The following is a 19,189-nucleotide window of genomic DNA, read 5'->3' on the forward strand; positions in this document are numbered from 1 at the left end:
TATCACCTCTTCTTTATTCTTTCATCAGTCAAATGGATATTTGGGATCCTTCCATAGTTTGGCTATTATTGGTAACACTGTTATTAACATTGGGGTACATTTATACCTTCAAATTTGTATTTTTGTATCCTCTGGGTAAATACCTAGTAGTGCAATTGCTGGATTGTAGGGTAATTCTATTTTTAACTTTTTGAGGAACCTCCATATTGTTTTCCAGTGGCTGCACTAGTTTGCATTCCCACCAACAGTGCAAGAAGGTTCCCCTTTCTCTGCATCTTCACCATAATTTATTGTTTCTTATATTGTTAAAAAAAAATAAGGAACATTTTACAAGTTTGCCTGTCATCTTTGTGCAGGGGTCATGCTAATGTTCTCTGTTCATTCCAGTTTTAGTACATGTGCTACGAAAGTGAGCATTCAATAAAATTTTTTGATCATAAAATGCCACACCCTGAAAATCATCCAATAAAATAAGAAAAAATGTAATAGTAAAGCCATATCCTCTTTGAAACAATTAATGGCTTTCCTATTAACCTTTAACTTAAAGGGGAAGCAAAACTAGTATTATGTTCTATCTGGAAAGAATGAAAAAGAAAACACTTTATACTAATACTTATGGAAAACAGCAAACACTTCAACACTAAAACTTATGCGAAACAGCAAAAGCAATATTCATGGTAAAAGCTATAACCTTAAATGACTTCATATTTAAAAAGAAAGAATGAAATTAAGGAAAGTTAACATTCATCTTTTTTTTTCTCATTTATTTATTTTCAGCATAACAGTATTCATTATTTTTTCACCACACCCAGTGCTCCATGCAATCCATGCCCTCTATAATACCCACCACCTGGTACCCTGACCTCCCACCACCCCGCCACTTCAAACCCCTCAGATTGTTTTTCAGAGTCCATAGTCTCTCATGATTCACCTCCCCTTCCAATTTACCCCAACTCCCTTCTCTCTAACTCCCCATGTCCTCCATGCTTTTTGTTATGTTCCACAAATAAGTGAAACCATATGATAATTGTCTCTCTCTGCTTGACTTATTTCACTCAGCATAATCTCTTCCAGTCCCATCCATGTTGTTACAAAAGTTGGATATTCATCCTTTCTGATGGAGGCATAATACTCCATAGTATATATGGACCACATCTTCCTTATCCATTTGTCCGTTGAAGGGCATCTTGGTTCTTTCCACAGTTTGGCGACCCTGGCCATTGCTGCTATAAACATTGGGGTACAGATGGCCCTTCTTTTCACTACATCTGTATCTTTGGGGTAAATACCCAGGAGTGCAATGGCAGGGTCATAGGGAAGTTCTATTTTTAATTTCTTGAGGAATCTCCACACTGTTCTCCAAAGAGGCTGCACCAACTTGCATTTCCACCAACAGCGTAAGAGGGTCCCCTTTCTCCACATCCTCTCCAACACATGTTGTTTGCTGTCTTGCTAATTTTGGCCATTCTAATATTCATTTTAAAAAACGTAAAATGACAAAAGCTACTAAAAGAGTAGGAAAAGAGAATTAATTTATGTAATCTGAGTGTAATGGACTAGAAAACAAAATAAAATGAGATTAGTAGAAGAGATAAATACAAAAGCTTGTTCTCTGACAAGCTGAAAGGAGGTAAACATCTTCTAATCCAAATTCAAGGTAAAGGGAAAGAAAGAGAATAGGTGAAAAGCTACAAGATTAGGAGACATAACCATATCTAGAAAAAAGAATACTTTTGAAATGTATAAAAGAACACTACACGAAACTATGACAACAAATTTTAAAATATAAAGAAAATGGGCAATATAAAGAAACTAGATAAATAAAGAAGAAGCAGAAAACTTGACCATATAAATACAGAAGAGGTTGAAGGAGTCTAAATATTTTCTATCAAAAATAGCACCTGATAATATCATGGCCAATTCAGAGGCCCTCTCATTTTCCTTCCTGTTCCTTGTTCCTTTCTTTTTTTGTAACTTACACCAATATTTATCGAGTGCTTTGTATATATCAGTTACTGTTTTAGGCTGTAGTATGCAATATTAAATGAAATAAGGTCCCTGTTCTTGAAGAGCTTACCTTCTACTTTACATCTCATAGGTAAAGATGGTGGGCTGCTCAATTAATTTTATGAGCTCATAAATTGTAAAACCTGCTACAAAGAATAAAAAATAACCAATTCATAAACTTATCTCACTAATTAATAGATATAAATATATAAACATGTCTATGTAGGTATTATAAATATATAATCTATAAATAGATATAAAAATAATAAATGAGATATGGTCAAATGGACTGTACATAGATGTGTGGAAAGATATAGTGAATAAAAACATTTGTTCTGGGATTTTAATCATGGCCCCAAATCAGGAAATCTATCAATATAATTCACTGTATCAACAAATTAAACAAAAACAAACAGTATAAACATAAAAATGGTATCTGAAGAAAAGTATCTTATAGAATTTAACAATTCCTAAACTAAAAACCTAATGAAACAGGAATAGGAGGAAAAGTATTAGCTATATAAAGAGTTAAGATATTGGTTCTAGGGACACCTGGGTGGCTCAGTGGGTTAAAGCCTCTGCCTTTGGCTCAGGTCATGATCCCAGGGTCCTGTGATTGAGCCCCACACTGGACTCTCTGCTCAGCGGGGAACCTGTCTTCCCCTCTCTCTCTGCCTGCCTCTCTGCCTACTTGTGATCTCTGTCTGTCAAATAAATAAATAAAATCTTAAAAAAAAAAAGATATTGGTTCTATTATTATTTTTGAACTGGCTTCTCAGAACACAGAGCCTTTTCCTTATGTTTGAAAGAGTTCTATAGAGTTAAATTTTTAATCCTAGTTTTTATACACTATCAGGAAAAATTATGTCCACACCTATCACAAAGCAAATACAGAATTTAGACACAGTCAACACCTACACAACTCTGTGAAATGAAAGGCCAAAAGCCCAAGGAGTTTCCTGCAGAATTTCCAGCCGCATGAGTCTTGCACAGGATAAGTGCTTAATAAGTATTTGTTCAAGGTGAGTAAGTCATTTAACCTCCAGGAGCCCTGGTTTTCTTATAGAATAGGAAAGCATGCTCTGCCTATCTCATCAAGTTGCTAAAACATTCTAATCAATAATATATGCGAAATTGTTTTGTGAACTAAAATGCCAAACAACTGTAAGTTCTTTCTGTTAATATAGAAGAGAATTTGCTTAAATGTCAAATGAGTAATGAAGACAAATGCTAAGGGTTTGCAGAGAAGTCTGAATGAGAAGGTCATTCTAGGCATGAATCCTCACGATTTCTTGAAGAGCGTCATATTGAGCTATGTTTATATACCCTTACCTCCTGCAGCCATCACTATCTAATTTTACACTGATTTTTGTGATTGTTTTTGATTAATCTTAGGCTTATCTGGAATTCTACTCATTCATTTGATAGACATTTAGCAAACACTTTCTATACACTAGACATTGTGTTAGGCAAAATAATGGGTCTAGTCTCTTCCCTGAAAGAACTTATAATATGCAGTGGAGATTACTCAAACTTCAAATATTTATATACTAACATCATTATTTTACTGTATTAGTCATCTTTATTTTGTTAATTTAATGTTTTTCTTTAAATGGATTGTTTTAAATTTGCATTTTATGTTCACTTTGACTTAGGCAAAAATATTTCTGAAATCACTGATTTTATATGTTACTTTTACTTTTTTTTTCAAATGCTCATTACAGATTGCACACACAAAAAAATCTTTAGGTTTATCTGTGTACCAGCAAAATGATCTCCCAAACCACAAGTAGTACATGTATCCTCATTTTTGGAAAGAGAAGGAATACAGACTAATAAGTCATAAATTAAAATGCATACACTGTGTATTAAGGTTAGTTTAATGTTGAGGGAAAGCTTGTGCCAGAACCAAATTTTTGTGGATAAGAGGGAGGGGTGCATTTTCTTTCCTTCATCCCCTCATTTGGAAATTCACTGCTGTTAAAGAATGAAGAAGAGGTGAGCCCCCACCACAATACCAGAAGCAAGGAGCTGAATTTGTTGCTTGCTAGGGAAGGCAGGTCTGTGGTTGCAGGACATAGAACATCAAAAAAAACTACTGATCAAATAGAGTGTGTTGGGAATGTGGTGTTCAGAACTGGTGAGTGATCTTTCAGAAGATCCTGGTTAGAGGTTTGTTGGCCTTTAGCCCAGAAGCAGGATCTCTGGAGTACATGTAACTATTGCCTGTCAGAAGCAGCAGCTATCACTGACTGGTTGACTTTCAGTAGCAGGGTTCTGGTGAAGAAGCATAAATGCTCATTTGGCAGAGGTTCATATCAGTGCTAGGTGTGATTAAAAAAAAAAAATCTGTATTTTCCTAGGATAAAAAAGGTCTATTCTTGGAAACAACAAGAGGAGATAAATTGCAAAATGATTCCAAAGTGAACAAAGAATTGATCTAACCAAATAGCTTTGAAACTGTACCTATTGAAGAATTATTTGTTTATTTATTTATAAAATAATAAAATCTGTTAGAACACAGATATCAATTTATTCAAACTACAAAGAGCTTAGAAATTACTTGATGGATGGTAAATAAATATATTTTGCTACCTGTTCTAGAACCCACCACATAGTGTTCCCATTTGAGATTAACTTCTGTCAAAGTGTGCTCTTGTGATTTTACATGATGTCTTATTACTTATGGGCCATCTTAATTTTAACCACCACAGGAGGTGACTGCCTGCTTTGGAGATGCTCCTCAGAATTCCAAACTGAATTTTACATATGCCACATAGTCTTTATTTTAACTTTTGTTATCCAAGATATCCACTTTAAATTTAGAGAAATGCTGGCTCTTCTTTTATTTTCATGACATAGTAACTAACAGACAAATATATGCATGTATAGTGCACATGTGGACTCAGGAATCTTTGAGTATACAGATGGCTTATTTACTCATGCAAAACATATTTTTACCAATATTTCAACTATAGAAATTATGCTGTTTGGCCTCCTTCCCTTCTCCCACCCCATCTTTGAACTCTATAGATTAGATTCAGGAAACAGATACATGATTTTTCTAAAAAATATATACAATATGATTTCATATATATATATATATGTGTGTGTGTGTGTGTGTGTGTGTGTGTGTATGTAGGCACACACATATACATACCTACACAAATGCGCTTTCACTAACTCTTGTGGTTGTGTGTACTTCTACTAACTGCCCTAAATATTGAGCTTTTCTTTTCTTTTAAATATATTTGAAATTTGGGTTGTAAAGAGGTTTCAGAATTTAGTGCTATGAAACAAGATTCACAAATAATTATAGACATAAAAACAAAATGTAATGTAAGCCTCTCGTATTCTATAAGATGTAGCAAGATATTATACTGCAAAATTATCATTTATGCCACACGAGTACAAGGTTCATTATTCTAATGAATCCTAACAGATCAAGTTTTTAAAATATTAGAAAACATGAATAAACATTTCTGCCAAAGAAGATATATAGATGCTAACAGATACATGAAAAAATACCCAACATCACTCATTATCAGGAAAATACAAATCAAAACTACAATGAGATATCACCTCACACCAGTCAGAATGGCTAAAATCAGAAACACAAGAAACAACAGGTGTTGGTGAGGATGTGGAGGAAAAGGAACCCTCTTGCACTCTTGGTGGAAATGCAAACAGGTGCAGCCCTGTGGAAAACAATATGGAGTTTCTTCAAAAAGTTAAAAATAGAACTACCCTACAATCCAGCAAATTGCACTACTAGGTATTTACCTAAAGGATACAAAAATACAGATTTGAAGGGGTACATGTACCCCAATGTTTATAGCAGCATTATTAATAATAGCCAAATTATGGAAAGAGCGTAAATGTCTGATTGATGAATGGATAAAGAAGAGGTCGTATGTATGTATGTATATGTAATATACAGGAATAGTGGAATATTCCATTCTATACACACACACACACACACACACACACACACACACACAATGGAATATTACTCAGCCATCAAAAGGAATGAAATCTTGCCATTTGCAATCACGTGGATAGAGCTAGAGTATAATGTTAAGTGAAGTAAGTCAGTCAGAGAAAGACAGGTACTATATGATTTAACTCATATGTGGAATTTAAGAAACAAAGCAAATAAACAGAGGAAATAAAAGAGAGAGAGCAAGAGAGAGACTTTTAACTACAGAGAACAAACTGATGGTTACCAGAGGGAAGGAGGGTGGGAGGATGGGTGAAATAGGTAAAGCGGATTAAAGAGTAAATTTGTCATTATAACACAAAGAAATGTATAGAATTGTTGAATCACTGGGTCACCTGGGTGGCTCAGCAGGTTGAGCATCCAATTCTTGGTTTCAGCTCAGGTCATGATCTCAGGGTTCTGGGACCCAGGTCCATGTCAGACTCCACACTTGGCAGGGAGTTGGTTGAGATTCTCTTCCTCTTCTCTCTCCCTCTGCCCCTCTCCCTGCTTGTGCTCTCTCTCTCAAATAAATAAATAACAGCTTAAAAAAAAAAGAATTGTTGAATCACTATATTGTACACCTAAAACTATTATAATAATATATTAACTATACTGGAATTAAATAAAAACTCAATAAAAAAATAAAATATTAAGATACATTGGGATTGCTTAGTTGTAAATCCAAAAACATCTTGAAGTATGACACTGCTATTATTTTCCATATACACTTTTTTTTTCATTTTTGGAAAAAATATGTCATGTAGTTAATCAATATTCTCTAGGTCTATATATATAAAATGATATATAAGTCACCATAGCTGCTAGTGAATCTGGCTTTTTCTATTATATTATTAATAAAAAGATATTAATGATGAAAACAATAACAATAACTTACTTTCTTATGTATTCTTTCATTCGTGTTTATGAATTATAAACTGAAACTTGCTGAGTTCCTACTTGGCGTCAATACTCTGCAAGATGCTCTAGGAGATACAAACATGAATAGTTTGCAATCTAGTAAGAGGTTCATATTATTAATCATAGAATTCTGTGAATTTATAATGTGAACATGAGCTATGAATGTAGATAAAGTGGTCCTGACACAACCACTTATAACCAGGGTAGGTTGTGGAAAGTTACCTAATTTTTGCATCTATAAAATGAGGGCAGGAGCAGTAATAATCTCATAGAGACTTTGTGGAGAGTCACTGAAATCATGTGGGCATTATGCCTAGTAGAGTGTCCAGAACATTGTAAATGAATACTTAATTTTAAAAGGTATCTTTAAATATCTTAAAACTTGAGTGTATGTATTTGTATGTAGTTATATATAAAATTATATATTACATATATACATAATTATATATAATTATGTTTATATAAATGTATATAAGTATCTATCATTATAATAATATAATATATACAATTCAAATTCAATAATATATATATTTCAAAGAGCAGGAATGGTTATTTCTTATTATACAGAGATTTTTTTTAAATTTAAATTTATTTATTTATTATTTTTAATAAGCATATAACGTATTTTTATCCCCTGAATCACCAGGTTTACACATTTCACAGCTCTCATCATAGCACATACCCTCCCCAATGTCCATATCCCCACCACCCCAGAGAGATTTTTTTTTTTAAGGAAATGACTTATACAGGGTCACATAGCAAGTCATTGGCAAGTCAGTATCAGAAGTATTCTCAAGAGAACCCATGTCAAAAGATGACCAGCATCAGTCACCCTGAGTTTTTCTTTAGCTCAGAATAATGGCTTTCAACTGCTGAAATCCTAAGGGTAAGGATGACTCATGACCATTCTGATGAAGCAAAGGACATGTTTCATAGTTTTAATCCACGTGTGTACTTCCAAATCACCAAAGGATGGGATTTGGCTTGTAAATTTCTGACCCTGAATTAGACCCTGAATTAGAATCAAACATCATGTACATGGAAGGGCTTGCTTTTGCTTTTCTACTTCCAGTCTTAGGTCTGATCTCAATCTTCACTTCCAGCACTGAACAAAAGAAAATAGCCCTCACTCTAAAATGCTTTCCTGAATGGGTCTGTGAATTATGATATTTGAGCTCCTCATTATCTTATCTTCCACTTTATATATCACAGATTACAGCTGGCAATTCTGCACGGGGGTATGATTACACATAAAAACAATAATTTAAGGAATGAGAGTGGAAAAGAAATTTATCTCATTGAGTATCACCAATGAAGCTCTTCTGCTACTTTGTTTAGGTGGTCACTTTGGAGAAGGTGTACAGCTGACCTTCTGAAGTACTGTGGAGAAAGAAACTAACAATGAAGAAGAATATATAACAATAAGGGTTTCCATGGCTTACTTTCCCACCAGTCTACATGCCCTTCAAGGATGTGTTCCATCTTTATGACCTACCTTGCATTGTGCCTGGCACAAAGAAAGATGGCTGAGTACAGAAGAAAGGATATTATATTTGGAGTCATCCGTATAGCAGTTCAAATCTGGTCCTGGTTCCTTGCAAACTGTATTATGTTAAATCAATTTTGTCAATCATTTGAGCCCCAATTTCTTAATTTCTGAAATAGGAATAATGCTATCCTCTTCATAGAGCTGTTCTGTGGATTAGAAGTGGCAAAAGCTGGGTGCCTGGGTGGCTCAGTTGGTTAAAGCCTCTGCCTTCTGCTCAGGTCATGATCGCAGGGTCCTGGGATAGAGTCCCATATCAAGCTCTCTGCTCAGTGGGGAGCCTGTTTCCCCTCTCTGCCTGCCTCTCTGCTTGCTTGTGATCTCTGTCAAATAAATAAAATCTTAAAAAAAAAAAAAGCGGCAAAAGCAAAATGCCTATCACATAGTAGAAATCTAATAAATAATTTTTATTACTATAGCAGGTGCCTAATCAATGTTTGTTGAATAAGAGAGGTCATAATTTATTATGATAATGCTAATTACAAGACTCAGAACTCCATACCTATTAAAAAGCAAGCATCATTTTTTCTTTTCATTTCAGAATTAATTTTTCCCCATGCAGAATTATAGAATACTGGGAGGGGATGGTTTTTGTTTATTTGTGGTACAAAGAAAATCCTTATTTATAAAAATCCTAACATCTTCTCACCATGTATTATGCACGGTATATATATATATATATATATGTATATATATATATATATATACATACATATACACACACACACGTACAATATATAGTTTGGCCAAAGCGCCAAAGCTATGCATACTATATATAGGCACATATATAATATAGCATATAGTATAACCAAATGCTCACTGGATAGGAAGAAACATATAAAAATACTTCCTCACTGTCTCTTTGCAAGATCACTGTTTTAATAGCCATGTGCAGAGGACGGACAGCAGTAAGCTCGCCAAACAGCCACCATATGGTCAGCTGGGGGAGGAAAAAACCTCCAGGTAGGAGGGCAGAACTGTTCCAAGGACATAACGAAGCAGAGTTTCCAAGCTCATGGCATAAAATGACCTGTGATACTTGGGCCAGGGAAGTGACAAGGGCCAAGCCTTTACTACAGCAGTCAATAGACCATAGGGGAAGATTCATGCATTCATTTTTTTGTTACTGTTGCTATTTTTAAGCAAAGTGGTTGATGCAGTTATTATTTTTAAACAAGATCTTTGTCTGCAATGGATAGGGGAAAGGGTTTGTAAAGCTAATGAATATTAGAGGCCACACTAGCTAGAGTTTAAAGGGGGACCATTTTATCATCTGTCACACATAATTTGGGAGCACCTAGGTGGCTCAGTTGATTAAGCATCTGCCTTCAGCTCAGTTCATGATCCCAGAGTGTGGGGATCAGACCCTGTGTCTGGCTCCCTGCTCAGTGTGGAGTCTGCCTTTCCCTGTCCCCTTGCTCCTCCCACCTATATTCGTTCTCCCTCTCTCTCAAATAAATAAATAAAATCTTAAAAAAATTAAAAAAAAAAAAAGATTGCTAGTTCTGGCTCTCACAACTGCAAATCCAAGGGGCAGATGCCTCATGCAGGTGTTGTAGAACAAGTATCTGCTTGAAATAACACCTACCCAGTTTGGTTCAAATCTATTTCCTAAATGGGTAGCCTTGGAGAGATATATACTATTTTGTTTTAAACATGCATATGTATAAGTGAGTTGTGGTGAAGATTAAATGCAGTATCAGCTACTTAGTAAATGAAAGCTATTGTTCTTTTTATTCAAAATGGTACACTCTCTCTCTCTCTCTACACACACACACACACACACACCACATAGTACTGACAATTAGAGGCTATTATCTGGGTTAGCTCGACTCCTTTCCTTGGGTTGACTTCCTCTTGGAAGACTATCAGTTCTATCCTATAAATAAACCACATAGGGTTAACCAGCACTCTATCAGTCTTTTCCATATTTCTTCCCTCATTCCCATCTAATATCAAGATATAAAATTAAACACACGCCACAGATTGAGGGGAGATAACATCCTTGTTATTGACCCACATCTGCAAACAACATTTTTTTTTCTGTAATTTTCACCAAAACAACTCCCATCCAAAAAAATCAGAAAGTGAACTTACCAATGGCATGAGGATTTACACCAAGAACTGCAAATATTGCACACCCATATTTCTAGTCTTTTTGCCATGTTAGCTTTCAGCCTTCTTTCATGTTTCTCAGTGATTGCTCTCTTACAGTTCTGGTCCTCTGCAATCTGCTTTCTACCCATCTCCCATCACATTCTGTCCCTTGAGTTTCTAAGATTTGGTAATTCTAACTTATATCATCACTCTCAATTGTAACAATAAAAACTAGCTCCTGGAGGCGCTGTCTCCATGCTACCCTACTTACTCGGTTAACTAATTTATACCTTGCTAATGATTCTTTACATTAAATGTCCTTATATAACTAGTGTGGATTCTGTCTCCTACTTGGGCCCTGTAGAGACAAGCACTAACCTTTATTAAATACCTACTATGTGCTAACCATTGTGCGAATCTTTTGATTATTATAGGTTTCTTAGATAACTAAGAGATTATGTGCTTCAGGTATGTTTAGCAGCAAAGAATTAGCCTTTTCCTTATTTTCATGCACAGAAGGCCCTCAAGACTTAATCATTACCTCCATCCAACCATTTCCAAAAAGAACTATGCATGTAGAACACTCTTATTCAATTGTATAGAGAATAATGTTACCAGCAACAGCATCCTGGACAAGTGCTCTCCAGTAGAAATTTTTGCAATGTTGGATATGTTCTATATCTGTATTGTCCAATATGGTAGCCACTGGTCACATACGTGACTATTGAATGCTTAAACTGTAACTGGTATGCCTAGTTAGTAATCACACTCATGACTAAGAACTGGATTTTTAATTTTAAGTCATTTTAACTTAAATACCAATTTGTGGCCAATGATAAGATATTGGACATCAGAGTTAGATTTTTCAGGACAGGAACACACTTGAGTATGGTGGAAGAAGCTCCTCTTGGCTATCTGGATGTACAATTTCACAACCAACATAAATGGCAATTTGGATTGTTAAATTTTGTGCCTAGGTGACTTGTCAATGAGCTTTTATGTATGAAAAGACTGTCAAAAACAGATCATTCATGTTGGGGCTCACCTCCACAGGTGCCAGAGAGCATCTTGCCTTGGGGAAGAAAGAAAATCTATACTCCATGATTAGCATGTGATTATATTTTACAGACAGGCATCAATGCCTGGTGATTTTGATGCACTTGGCTTTTCTCTTGTGAGATTTATTTAAGGAAGCATAAGCATGGCTTACAGCCTTAGGGAAAGATAACATATAAAAATAGGAAAGCATAAAAGGAAGTAAAAGAAAATCTGTTTTATTTGTTAAAAAAAAAAAAAAAAGCTTGCTCCCCTTTCAGTACCTCCAAATCCTACACCTGCACTTCTTCTCTTAACAAACCCCTTCTCTAACTCAACTCTGACAGAATGTCTTTCATTATTCATCTACCAGAAAGCCCTCTCCAAAATCACCCAACCCCCAACTTTTATTAGAAGAAACCAAAAAGGAAGTCAAGAGAAAAGCAATTTTGACTGGGACGTGGAGGGGTTGAAAAGAAAGAGAATTAAAATGAGTGTCATTTTATTTGTAAGGCTTTATTAAAAAAAAATCAAGTAAATATAAATAGAAATTTAATATCTAAGTGATGGGTAATGTTTGGTCTTACTCTTCTTACTTTCCATGATTTATTTTTTAAAAAGTTTTAAAATGAAAGGAAAATTAATGATGAAAAAAGACAGTAATTCCACATTGTTATGTCGGTACTTTCAACTATTATTCTGGAACAGATGGGTCTTTAGAGTATCCATGTTGTTAAGTGAATGTTGTCCACTAACTGTTTATGTTTAGCTTTTTTACAAGTTAATTTGGCATTTATTTGGAAATGTCCCTGAACAGGACTTATTTCCATTAAGTAGCCTCAGGATGCCAGGAGGCACTTATACCATAGTGCAAAACTGCCCTCAGTTAAACCCTCAGCAGTACATGTGTACATTCCTTATGTAAGTTTGCATAGCACTTTGTAGGCTGTTAAAGTAAGACATTTTACTAAAGTGCTCACCATTTAAATCAAGGATAGTGAATAGCTTAAAAGTTAACTACTAAGAGCAAAAGAACCAGAACTCTGTAACAAAGCTCTATTCAAACCCAGTATTTAACGTCCTTTGTTTTCTTAGGTTGGTTTCGGCTTCAAACATTCTCCATATGGGTCCCTGAGTTCGTTTGTATTTATCAGATTTTGCATGACAATTTTGGTTTGGAAATGATGGTCTTTGATATCTAAATATCAAATAGAGCCTGTCTACTCTTTTCCCAGTGGTTTTGTTCTTACGGCTGGCTGTAGCCTTCTGGATGTTGGACTAGTTCCAAAGGTAAGAAGAGTAAAGGCTCTTTTCCAAGAACATCTCAAAACCCAAGTTGAAACATGTTACGGTGGTAATAACTTTTTCTGCCTATCTCCTGTTTTGCTGTCATTTGCTATGTCACCTATGCTATGAAGGCCACACTGGAAGCACCAGAATTGTGTTTCAAATCAAGGAATCATTTTAACTTTCTTTCAAAGCTTTCATAGAAAAATGTAAGAAGGCTATCATCACCATTGATTGGTAATGATATTGTTATAAAAATCCTGGAAATAAACAGCAAGACTGGTAGATCCTGATGCAGAATCAAAAAAAAAACCAAAAAAACAAAAAAACAAATACAAAAAAAACACAAAACCCTAAGATCACCATTATACCTACATAGATTCTTTACAGAAATAATAGGAAAATATTATATTTTATATAAAATACTCCCATGTTCTTGCTCCTCATGATAAACTTTTTTAAATATTTTTTTAAAAGATTTTTCTTATTTATTTGAGAGACAGAAATCACAAGCAAGGAGGAAGGGCAGAGGGCAAGGGAGAAGCTAGTGATAGGTTTCTTAAACTGTGAATGTTGCATTCTTTGCTATCCCTGTCCATCTCTGCTATCATGAGCTAATTGTTTCAGTGAAGACATAAATCAAACAGCCTTCGTCAAATCATGTAACTTCTTTGGGTCTACAGTGAGTTTCCTTATTTTTAAGAGGATTTAGGCAAGATTAGGTTTTCCCAAAGTTTCCGTGGAATGCTAACCACATGAAATGGATCTAAAAGTAATGTTTTCCATAGTAAAATATATTTAAGAAATATATACATGAAACTCTCCCTCTGGTTATTCATATTAAACACTGACATATTAAAAAGTCATTAGTTTGACCCCATAGTTCCTTTTTAAAAATGTATTGTCTAGTAATGACACAAAGTAAACAAAACAAAACAAACGACTCAGTGTAATACATGGCATTGTAACATTTATGAAACAGTAGAATAAAGTTTTAGCAAACCATCAAGAAATAAAGAAAAGTCACAAATAAATAATCCTAGGACTGAAGAAAAGAACTATAGTGACAACAAAGATGATGAAAAGAGAACATTATAAATGAATTTATTCTAACAAACTTGAAAATCAATAAGAACTTTCTAAAATGTTTTGAAATTACTTTCTAGAAATACTATAAAAAATGACTCAAGAAAAAATTCCAAATCAATTATCATTATTAAGATTGAAATCAGTAATTGAAAGTTCTATTCCAAATCATTCTTGGACCAGTTAATTACACATTTTTCTCCTGAAAATTTCTTTTGAAAATTTTTAGTAATGCTTTATTAAACCTTCTTCCAACAGAAAAATCTCAATTCTATAAAATTGTAGTAGATGTAGAAAAATAGGGAAAGCTATCTAACTTACATAACTTTAAAACACAATATTAAACAGAAAAACTAGAGACCAATATCAACTATAAATTTAGAAAAGTAATTAAAAAATTAACAAAGAGGGACACCTGGGTGGCTCAGTCAGTTAAGCATCTGCCTTCAGCTCAGGTCATGATCCCAGAACTCTGGGGTCTCACCCACAGTGGGCTCCCTGCTCAACAGAGAGCCAGCTTCTCCGTCTGCCTGATGCTCAGCCTGCTTGTGTTCTCTATCTTTCTCTGATAAATAAATAAATAAATAAATAAATTTTTAAAAAATTACCAAAGAGAATTTATCAGTATATTAAATACTATATTCCCAGATATAGATTTTTCCAAATTATAAAAAATATAATGCAGCTTCAAAAATAAATTAATAGACATTAAAATAAATTTCTCATATGATTATCATAATAAATAAATAAATGGCATTCAATACAATTCAACATCCATAGGGGCGCCTGGGTGGCTCAGTGGGTTAAGCCGCTGCCTTCAGCTCAGGTCATGATCTCAGGATCCTGGGATCAAGTCCCACATCAGCTCTCTGCTAGGCGGGGAGTCTGCTTCTCTCTCTCTCTCTCTCTCTCTCTCTGCCAGCCTCTCTACTTACCTGTGATCTCTCTCTGTCAAATAAATAAATAAAATCTTTAAAAAAAATTAAAAAAAACCCATTTATACTTAATTAAAAGAAACTCTAAGGAAACTCTAAGGAAACTCTTTAACCAGATAAAAACTATTCACTGAAAACTTATATCAAATATCATATAATTAATGCCAAAATTCTAGATACAGTCCCAATATGAGAGTGTTTACTACTTACTCAATATTATATAGGAGATCCTGGACAATTCACTAAAACAGAGTAAAGAGGTAGGAAGTATGAGAACTGGAAAGGAGACAAGTGTGTTTATAATCACATGACCCTAAACTAATGAGAAGAACAAAAGATCAAAAAAATCTAAGATAATTTTGAGAAACAAGGTTGGGGAGACTTTGTGCCAGATATTAAGGCATATCTTAAAGCTCTAGTAATGAAGAAAGTATGATTTTGAAGCATGAATGGAGAATGGACTAGTGGAATTGGGTAACAAGCTCTGATCACAGGTTAGTAGATGGTGTGAAATTGACAACTACATGAAAAAAAGAGCTAAATGCCTATTTCACTCCATAGACACATTTAAGTTGCAGGTGGATTAAAGATCTAAATGTGAAAAGACTAGCATTTAAGCTTTTAAAAGAAAATATAGGAAAACAACTGATCTCAGATTAGAGAGAAAATTTCTTAAACATGTCATTAAAACACAATCATGAATTACAAAAAAAAAAAAAAAAAAAGACTGCCAATGTTGGTGACTTCAGAATTTCTCCTCAAAGTCTCTATAATATTAAAAGACAAGGAACACACCACAAAGAGATACTTGCAATTCTTATAATTGATAAAAACAAGTATTCGAATATAGAAACTCTTATTAGTTAACTATAAAAACATCAAACAACCTGATGGAAAAGAAGGAAAAAGAAGATATAAACAAGTACTTCACAGAAGTCATCAGAATAGATAATAAACTAATGAAAAGGTGTGCAATACTACTAGTAAAAATATGTTGGTTGATACACCAAAATGAGATGCATACCATACCACATCACAACTTTTGGGAAGTTTGCTAAGGCCAGGAATTAAAGAGGATGTGGAGGAATACAAGCATTATGGAATGCAATTTTTCATTATTAAATAATCGTTTTAACCCAGCAATGCTAGGTCATATGTGTTCACAAGGAGACATACCCAAAAAAGTTAATTAATTATAAAATTGTTGTGAATAGCAAAAACCCAAAACAACGTATATGTTCATCCACAAAAAAGGAAAAGATGACTACAGTATATTCACATAGTAGAATGCTACACAAAAGTTAAAATGAATGAATCGTAGCTCCAAGGTTAAATATCAAAACATAATGTGGAGCAAAAGAAGCAAGTTGCAGAAGGACCCAAATGGTATGTTATTTTTGTATATCATGAAATTTGCAAAATAATGTATTATTTAGATATATACAGGCTATATTCTAAAATCATTGTCTATGGGAAAGATAGCAACTTCTGAATATTATTATTTTTGGAAAGGAGGGAGGTGCATGGGATGATGAAGGAGCATACATGTAAAATCAACTGTATCTGCGAGATATTTTAGTGTTTAAAATTATCTCAAGCAAATGTGACATTTTAAAATTTGATCAGGCTAAGTAGTTGAGTACGTGGGTGTCTGCTATGCTATTCTTTATAATTCTAGAATATTTTAAAAATAATTTTTAAAGATTTATTTATTTATTTTAGAGAGAGAGACAGAGAGAAAGGGTGAGAGAGCCTGAGCAGGCACAGGGCAGAGGGAAAGCAGTGGACTCCCCAACAAGCACAGAGCCCAAAGCAGGTTGATCCCACAAATCCAGGATCAGAGATCACAACGCAGCCTAAGTGGAAATCAAGAGTTGGATGCCCAACCAACCAACTGAGCTGCACAGGCACCCTTGTTTTTTAATATTTTATAATCAAAATGTTTTAATGAGAAATAAGGGTTCAGTGAGTTTGGGAAGCACAGATATTCCAAAAATAAATCAATACAATAAAATAAATTAATAATGTATGACTGTACTAGCTTATAATGACTTGCAAGGACCTAAGGAATCATTACATTAACTTTATCCCAGCTCTACCTGGATCCTCTTCTTAAAACACCTCCTTTTATTGCCACAGCACCATCTTGGACTTCCAACCTAGGTTGCTTATGGGATATTTCCTTTGTTCCCCTCTTTAACTCTATAGCAACACCTTTTTACAAAGCTTTCAGACTCCAGAAGATGATTCTTCATGCAAGTGCTGAGTATTGAATCATTTCCCTTGGCAGACCCAATTCCTCCCTATTTTTCCTGGGATATGCCTAATGATGGTATAGTCATACTATGAACTATTTCATAGAGGTTAAAATGAATGAAATATTGTCATATCATATTAGAAGTGGGCATTGCCATTCCATAGCTATGGCAGTTGAAGAGTCTGAGACATGGAAAAGCTTCTGCTTTAACATTTATTGAAAAAAAAATAAGTAGAATAAAAGATTATAGCACTACCAGAGTTTTACACTATAAAAATTATATATATGGACTAGGGTTGGAAGGGAATAGAGAAAAATGAAAATAGATTTTTAAAAAATGTGTCAGGATTGTGGGTAATTTTCTTTCTTTCTTTCTTTCTTTCTTTTATTTTTTTGCATTTCATCGATATTGTTACATGTTTGTGTAACAAGTTATTTTAAAATGTTAAAAAATAGGTTGTAGGACAGATAGAATCAATCTGTAATCTTTCTGGTAATGAACAGAGTATTCTCAGAGTTGATAATGGACAATTTCACTCTCAGAACCACAGTTTATCTGCAGTTCCAGAACAGCCATTCCCCACTGGTCACATGCTCTGGGATGAGAATGACAGAGCATTGCTATATAATACAGCTGTCTGAAATTTTGATTACAGTTTGCTTTTCAAAGACTTTTATAGATTAATTACTTCGTTTGCATTGTAGGAATGGTGAACAAAGGTTACAAAGTATTTCAAAGGCAGTTAGTGGAATTGATGTGAACAAACTGCTTGCCCAAAGCTACTGGAATGTTAAGATCCCACTTGATAGAATGACCATAGACCAGCAAATGCTGCACTGGAAAGGTAGAGAAGGACTTCTGGGGGCAGAAGTGTAATGTCTGGTCCAAACAACTGTCTTTGGTGGTCCCAGGTCCTGCTTCCAGACCCTCAGTAATCAAGTTTGATGTTTCTCTCATCTAAGCTTCAGTTTTCTCTTTGGTGTAGCAAGGATGATAATGTTCACCAGCAGAATGAATGTGAACATGATTTGAGGTAGTTGATATAAAATGGCTTGCTAAGGACACAGCCCATAGCTGATGCTCAGTAAATAGCAGCTTTTATTTTTCACTCAGCTCTTTTTCCCTCTGCTCTATTGCCAGATGGCACTTAACTAAGTAATATAGGTGGACCGTTTCTGAGCAAGCTTATCATAGAGTAGTAATTTAATGTGAAATGTAATTGCCAAGAATATTGTGGGTCTGGTGAATGCTATTATTTGAAAAGTAACCACAACTATGGATTTTTTTTTTAATTTATTTATTTGAAAGAGAGAGATCACAAGTAGGCAGAGAGGCAGGCGGAGAGAGGGGGGTGGGGGGAAGCAGGCTCCCTGCTGAGCAGAGAGCCTGAAGCAGGGCCTGATCCCAGGACCCTGGGATCATGACCTGAGCTGAAGGCATAGGCTTAACCCACTGAGCCACCCAGGCGCCCCCACAACTATGGATTTAAAATACAATCCAACTCCCCTTTCCACAGATTTTTCTACCCAGGACAAATCCATAGATATGTATCAACATAACATAGAGCTGAACAGCATGCAGTTCTCAGCGTGCAGACCCAATGCAATCTTGCAAGTGATAATATTTCAGTACCCTAAATGGTTAGAAGATCATTCTTAAACTGACAGTTTGCCAAATGTCCTTTTTAACAGCAAATGAATGAAAGCAAAACAAAACAAAATAAAATAAAAATGTAAGGAAAGAAAAGCGGAAATTATTGCAGTAGAATATAAGTCCATCCCACTGTAACAGAGCAGAATCTATAGGTCTGTGATAGAGGATACAGGAAGATGGGCTGGCAACCAGAGGAAACCTCCTGTTGCTTCTGCCAGAAACATCCAGAGAACCACTGGTTGATCTCCCTCATTTTCTTCTTTCCAGAGTCCATGTGTGTGTTTATCCACAAATGCTGCTCAGTGATCAAGGAAGTAGAGGGGAGGGAAGGAAGAAGGATGGACCAATCATGCTGATTAGAGATTAGGAAAAAACTATGAAAGCA

The 19,189-nt window shown here is 34.8% G+C and overlaps 1 non-coding gene across 1 annotated transcript; it reads right to left on the reverse strand.

Annotated features, from left to right (window-relative positions):
• Nucleotides 1-311: 311 nt before the first annotated feature.
• LOC131813294 (U6 spliceosomal RNA) lies at nt 312-417 on the reverse strand. Its single transcript, XR_009346719.1, has one exon. It is a non-coding gene; the product is annotated as a U6 spliceosomal RNA (small nuclear RNA).
• Nucleotides 418-19,189: the final 18,772 nt, after the last annotated feature.

The sequence above is a fragment of the Mustela lutreola genome, chromosome 12 (assembly GCF_030435805.1).
Source record: "Mustela lutreola isolate mMusLut2 chromosome 12, mMusLut2.pri, whole genome shotgun sequence".
Lineage (NCBI taxonomy): Eukaryota > Metazoa > Chordata > Mammalia > Carnivora > Mustelidae > Mustela > Mustela lutreola.